The sequence below is a fragment of the Ostrea edulis genome, chromosome 4 (assembly GCF_947568905.1).
Source record: "Ostrea edulis chromosome 4, xbOstEdul1.1, whole genome shotgun sequence".
NCBI classification, from domain to species: Eukaryota; Metazoa; Mollusca; class Bivalvia; order Ostreida; family Ostreidae; genus Ostrea; species Ostrea edulis.
The window spans coordinates 43,164,561-43,172,286 of record NC_079167.1 but is presented as its reverse complement, the minus strand read 5'-3'; the positions used below and the strand labels follow the sequence as shown (position 1 = coordinate 43,172,286).

General features: G+C 35.3%; 1 long non-coding RNA gene across 1 annotated transcript; it reads left to right on the top strand.

The window, feature by feature from the left end:
• Positions 1 to 292: 292 nt before the first annotated feature.
• Positions 293 to 6,362, top strand: LOC125671912 (uncharacterized). The gene is made up of 2 exons (XR_008802422.1): positions 293 to 4,381; positions 4,585 to 6,362. It is a non-coding gene; the product is annotated as an uncharacterized LOC125671912 (long non-coding RNA).
• The last annotated feature ends 1,364 nt before the right edge of the window (positions 6,363 to 7,726 follow it).

The following is a 7,726-nucleotide window of genomic DNA, read 5'->3' as shown; positions in this document are numbered from 1 at the left end:
CTAAACATGTATATAAAATCATCAGAAATCCACATCGAATCAGTCTCATTTCATTCAGTCATTAACTGCAAGCATTTTACATACACACCGGGGTTTGTTCTTGTTTACAATTACGTAACCCATGGCTCGATTGCCCGAGTTCGGAGCCATCGCATGTGTACCAGCGATCAGCGGCAATACATGTACACACAAAAACATTACCGTTTTAATGTAATTTGCAAACACAACGATTTACAGAAAATTATGTTTTTAATAAAATCGGATTTTTCAAATGATTGGTGGAAAGACAGGAAGTTCCAGTTCCCACCCTCCAATATTTTTGCCAACATATGCTTGACAGTATACAATACAGATCGTTAATTTACGGTCATGCCCTTTCCAGGCACGTAAAACCCGGGGGGGGGGGGGGGGGGGGGGGCAGGAAACCTAACGTTTTACTGTTAATTTACTATGAAAATGGTCATACATCCAGACGATTTTTTCATAATGCTCAAATAAATGAAAAAAAAACAACAAAAAAGAATTATATACTATGATTAATACGATAAATTCTTTCCATATAGAAGTTTTGAGATAATAAAACAGCCAAAATTTAAACACACAACCTCTAACAAATTTTCAGAATTTAAATACTATAACATGTATTATGTTTCCGCTCTGTATACAACATATAATAAACAGGTGAAAACACAATCTTCATTACCGGCAATCCTGCACAAAAAATAATGCTGATACACACATAAAGCTACCAACTAAATGGTATTTACGCTCCATTAAAAAAAAATTGTCGAAACTAATTTTTTTCAAAAAAAGTTATCTGTAATAATAAAAATTAAGCACTTGTACAACAGGTAAACTTCTTTTCATTCACCGATGACTCTTATCAACCGTGTTACATCTACGATTTCCTGTAAAAAAACCATTCATCGTGAAATCATTAGTACTCATGACATTCAAAGTAACATAACACTGTCATCTAAACAAAACGGTTCGCGGACGGTCGTCTTCTGTTAGAACCCATGCGTAAACAATAATGCCACCGATAGAAGGCGCAGCTTACAACCGTACATAAAGTTATCGTTCGTGTCATAGGTCATTGATCACCTGGTGTCTGAGGCCGTGACCACTGGCAATAATTTTAATTAAGTTCTCAATTATTCCCGATACTGATTATCCATTGATAATTTAGCTCGCAATTAATGGCTCTGGACAGGCACATGCTTATACCTCTGAGAATAATTGTAATATTATTTAAAACACATAAAAATTGGTTCTCATGTATCATATTTAAATCCATTTGAAAAAAGAATGAACACGCCGATCTGTTTGCGCTTTCACTTCATAAATAAACAGATATAGGAAGTTCTTTCACTACATGAATGAACGAAGCTGATAATTTTGAATTCCAAATAAATAGTTTTAAACATGATTTCTCATTTACAAGGCTTTCCAATTAAATTTTGGCGATCCCGGTGTTATGTAACAAATATTTTACATACTTTTAGATCTCGAAAATCGGCAAATGGATTGCTAAGAAGAAACATGACAATAACTACATATACATATTCACATTTCCCCCTTAAATAAAAATAAAATTAATAAATTTCATCAGGTTTCCTCTCCGTGGTATGGTCAAATGGAAACACATGTAATAACTTAATTAAATCATTTAAACACAGAATATGTTATTTTCATTTCTATGCAGTAATATATGCGCCTAGAAATAATTATACTTCTAACTGAAACACGCTATCATTTTCAAAAAAACGTTTTCAAGGAGATCGGCTATAAATCTAACCGAACTAAAAACAAACGCTTCGATTAAATAAGATGAAAATAACGTAAGCTGCAAATATAGTACAAACCATCATTCCACACTTTCAAAGCAAATTACTAATTATGTAGTACTTTCTTCTAAATAATCACCCATAGAAAATTAGAGTAAATTTGACAATATGTATAATAAATTAAATCATTGAGAAACTAACACCATTAATAACAGATATGGGAATGTGTTTTATAGAAAAAGTAACAAAGTGTTTGAAAGCAATCAATAAATATTTAATGCATGAGTTATCATGAACTCGTGCTGTATGGACACCAGTCCCCCCCCCCCCCCTTCCGAAAAAACAACATACAAACAAACATAAGGAAAAAAACTCGATTTTGTTTACTTTGTTTGGCGCCGCGGGAGCATTTTCAATGTGATTTGAAACATTCTATTGGTCAAGTCGGATTTTATGCTCTTATAAAGGATCAAAATATTTTTGAACATCGTTAGAAACTGGAGCTGCTGACAATTTACTATACCTGCAATGTTTCAGTACAATGAATTGATGATAAGTTTTTATATCAAATAATGAATAACTATTGATTTATCAGGGTGCAGAGTTTGTGAGACAAGTTCTGATTTAGGTTCTACCCTTCCTTTAGGACAAAATGATATATAATATGAATTATACATCTTATAAATACAACCTCAACACCACATATAAATGTATACGATTTGTAACAAAATTCTGTAATAGATATGAACACTAATAAATAAAACAAGAGTTTAGAAAATCGAAATTGACAAACGTCAGTTCATGACTTTCTAGTCACAGGTATGGGTGAAAGGAGGATGCACAGCAAGTTGAAGTCCCTACTACCCACTAATTTTGCCAATATACGCTTTACAAAAGAATACAAAAGCCTCAATTTACGACCGTGCCCTCTTAATCTGCATTATGCACAACCCCCTATCTTTCTGCCTACAAACTGCTACGCGGGCTTCGAGACTTAAGCCCCTAACTGCAGCGTAGAAACCCAAAGATATCGACATTTTCAAAGATCAGTAAAGACGCAAAAAATCTGAAATAAATCATAAAATCACGAGGGTGAACTCAAAGAAAAAAAAAACAACCAAGCAGGATAAGGTGCTTTGACTCGACGCATCGAAGTATGGTCTGAAACAAACCAATATTAGTCCTCTTTCTGACCACTGTTCCCTGTTCTGTATCTGTGGATGCTTTGGGAAAGCAGGATAACCATTTTTGTCGGGGGAGGGGGGATGATGTTACATATATCCAAGGATGAAAAACAACATCATTTAAAATTTTCAGCATTTTATCGGTCCAAAAACAGGTTGCATTTCAATGGAAAACCGTCACCGTTATTGCCCATTGCACCTTGGTGAAAAGCAATGTTTTTATGATATCCACATCATAAAACACTACTTTTCATAAAACCTTCCCATTAATATCTGACAATCTAACAAAAGAGACTGTCTCTTCGAGCCGGAAGAACAGATAGCAATATTACCGAACACTAATGATAGTTCCAGCAAACAAAGTTTAAGATATCACCAAGTCCCCCTATCCGTGCAAATGTGCCCAGACCGCAACTTTTAAAAATACACCGTAAGCTCAATCTTCACATAAAGATTATTAATGACAATAACATAAATAATCTTGATGTAAGGTCATTTGCACCATTTCTAAAGGTCTAAAAGTTAAAAATTGATTAAAGTCTTAATAGATCTAACTAATGGCAAATTTTAATTAATACTGAAAGAAAAGTTTCCATATGATCAAAGAAAGTGTCCTGGCCTTGACCCATGCTCATATTGTCAAGTTCACTTTTTTGAAAATACAAACCCTGTCCTGACCATATGCTGTAATGAAGAAACATTTAAATTTCATACTTACAACAGATTTTCATGTTAATTGAGGCTGCATTAGGACCTGACCCAAGGACATATGGTCAAGTTCAAGGTTTTTATGTCACACAGCTCCGACGGAAGACCTCTCGTTGCTTTGCAACGAGCTTTGCTCTAGTTTCATAATATTTTTTGGGTCGATTTACGAATTACGAGGTAGAATTTTCAAAATGCTGATTAATTAATATCATTATGAAATGTGTTAGATTAAGTTCAAATAAAGTTCTTACAATATGATTATCCTAATGAATAATAAAAATTGTAACACATATAGAAAAAAAATAACAATAACAGATTTAAATCTAGGCGAGTATGCATGATTTGTCACAGTGAAATATTGATAGCTGTTGTACTTTGTCCAATGCTACGATGTTATATTAGAAAACTTTAAATAGAGTCGGAGCAAATTCAGTCACACACATGTAAATAGTGTACTGACATTTTCAAAGCCTGTCGGCAAACTACATCAACCAAGTCTGAGCTTATTTTTACTGGTCACCATTCCCGTCAAATGGAATGTCGGGGGGGGGGGGGGGGGGGGGGCTATAAATGTAATCAAGATATGCATGCAATACATATCGATTATCATGGAAATTTCATTTCAGGTACCTCAGCATACGACTTTTCATGGAGAATTCTACTTTGTATCTATCCTGTAATAGACTATGAAAATGATCCAAGGTAAGGAGAGTGAATCTAGCTATGCAGCCCCCCCCTACCTTTCTGAAGTAAAGTAAATGTATTAAAAGCGTATTCATTAAATCTTACAGTTTGTAGGAATTTAAAAAAAATTAACATGAAATTGGGAGGACAACAAAGCTTTAAAATTTAGACATCTCGTAACGAATGTACTATTGCTTTAAACATTTTTTTTTTTTTGACAGTGAATTCCATTCCTTCTAACAAAATGGATGTTCCCTGGAGGCCCAGAGTTCTGAAAGATGTTAAGGAATTTTGTATTCGGTAACTCACAGTCACCTGTCTCACTTGTCCCGCTACAATCGGAAGACATCAACCAAAAAAAGGAGAAAAAAATAGGTTTATCGATGATAGCATCGCATATAATCTGACGCATATCTCATGCACCAAAAAAAAAAAAATATATATATATATATATATATAGAGAGAGAGAGAGAGAGAGAGAGAGAGAGAGAGAGAGGATCGGAAGAGATATATAAAAAAAAATCAATATTATAACAGGCAAACTAACAATGTACGAGATGTTTACTAGGAATAAGGAGCTTGGGTGTCCCCTCTTGGGTTACAAATGACTGCTATTCTCAGATTTACTAATTTAGAAATGTCAAAGTCTATATTCAAGAGTCCACAACAGAATGATTCAGCACTTATATTGCAGTATTTCTCTAGTCGTTCCATCTCTCTGTGAGCGACTTCGATCCTCCTCTTAGTAAGGGCTTCCTCCCTGTTCTGTTGTGCCCTATCCTGTTTCAGGGCTTGTGTTTTCTCCCGAGCCTCTGAAAAACAAAAAGAAGTGTTAAATATGCAATCAACGTTGGTGAATATTAAATGATACGCAGCATTAAATTCATATTCATCTACCTCTCCATTTCTCAATGTCCTCCTCCTTTTCTTCAGGGATTCGGGGAGGTGGCATTTTTGGTGTATCCTCAGATATAAAAGTCAGACCAAAGGCGACTCCGCCTTTCTTACCTACCATCTCCTCGGTGACAATTTCACGGCATACTTTTTGGTACACCTCAATGTTCCTAACGAAACGTCGTTTAAAGACACCCATGAGAGGAAGACAAACCATTCCCCTTCCATCAGCGTACGCCCCTCACACTCCCTCCATCAGGGAATCTGTTTCAATGGAGGAGAACCGAACATTGCTGCCCCGATGCCTCTGCGGCCTGCTGGTCCGTCTAACGAAATAATCAGCAAATGAAGTGAACTTCCTAGATAGCTATATAATCAACCTGGAAATAATTAACAAACACTTTCTAATTTTCTTTAGACAATCATGACTTTGAAATGTGAAAAAAAAAAATGAAATGGAAAATGGGGACATGTGCTTCTGCAAGATGTTTCAACTGTGGATACGAGACTGATCTGATAAGTCTTTATGACAAAGGCAAAAACCACAAATGCCTTATGAACTCCGCCAATGTTAAAAACTTAAATAGGCCAGATGTTCAGTTCCTCCTGGCTTGATTGAACGTAAATTCTCCACGATGGGTCCATCACTAAATACAGAGTTTTGAGTGAAGCAACCGAAAATAACTAAGGTGGAAAATAAGAAGTCAGTGATTGAAAACCAAGTATGCGGGGGAAAAAAGTTAAAAGGCCACGGAAACACAAGGAAATAAAGTGGACCTACAGATGGACACATCTTACAGTAATCGGAATCAGTCTGGAATGAAAACTGGAATACTGTCCATTGCTCCTGTGGCCGAATGTTGTACAAGCCACAAACTTGTAGCATTAAACATTTAAAACAAAGCGTGCACGAGGAGGGGCAAATGTGATCACCAGGGCTGTTATAAAATTACGCCACTGGTAGATCCATTGCCTCTTCGACCAAAATAAATCTGAAATCAGTGACCTATGATAAAATTGGGAAGTGGTGAGAGAATTCTATCACCATCCATTTCACATTATCACTGCTTAGATCATCAATTAAGAAATTTACAATTAACAAAAAGAGAAACACACACCAAAATTTAAATTCAAAATAGCACGTTTCCTGTAAATTAGCAACATAATATTGCATTTTCTATGTAGTTTTGATGTTACTTATCTATAATAAAATGAATGTTTTCTGAAAGGTTAGATTGTGAACTTTCTTGAAATGGAAAATTAAAAAGTTGCCATGCTATGGCAACAAAAACCGAGTAATACTGTGGAAATTGATCTTGAGTGCTACATTTAAGCTTCTACTATAGATATGAAATAAATTGAGATAATAAAATCAGAAGAATATTATCAAAAATGGAAAAAGTTGTAGGGGCACTTTTTATGATACGGTAGATAGCAGAGTTGTCATGGATATCGTGGCCAGGTTGTATGATGTCGTGTTCTCATACTTCTGTTGATTTATTGTGAACCTGAGCCGAACGGAGTCCAACTACTGTTCACTTTATCCCAAGATGGTAATAATATCACAAAAATAAGTTGAGTTTAATTTCTTGTCGAAAAGTCAAGGTCACAGACCATTTACTAGATAGAGCAAATTGTCAGTCATGATGAAATGCCAATACATTTAATACAGAGATTCTAATGAGAACAGGTGGGTCAAATTGTGTAAAGTTTTCATCGAAGCCGAACACTTCCTCTCTTTATATTAACGTGTTCCAAAGTATGGAACAGAACACAAGAGGCCCATTTGCCACATCGCTCACCCGAGTCACCTTGGCTCATATCTGAAGACTTTTTATATATATTTGCATACACGTGTAAAACCTTAGTCCCTATTGTGGCCCCAACCTACCCCTGGAGGCCATGATTTTTACAAACTTGAATCTTCACTATGTCAAAAAGCTTTCATGTAAATGTAAACTTCTTTGGCCTAATGGTTCTTAAGGAGGTATGCTACACCAGAGAAATTTGATGTAGATGAAAAGTGGAGGATATGTACAACAATATTTTGAAGTTGAAAATTTTCAAATTTACTTTATTTTGTCAAAAAAAAATACAGTTTTAGTAGAAGGTAATCTGAAAAAAACTTAAAACCCCTACTGGACTCGAACCTGCGACCTACAGTTCAGCAGTCGGTATTCTGAGCTACTCGGCTAGTTATTTAAAAGGAAAAGTCAAATATTGCTAATATCGATTTTTTCATCCATGTTTTAAAAGGAAGTCAGCCATTATGACAATGTAGAGTACTACCTTAAGAAAAAGATTTTCCCTATATATTTGTATGTAAAAACTTTCATCCCCTATTGTGACCCCAAACTACCCCCGGGGGCCATACTTTGAACAAACTTGACTCTGCACTATGTCAAAAAGCTTGTACATGTAAATATCAGCTTTTTGGCTTAGTGGTTCTTGAGAAGAATATTTTAAAAG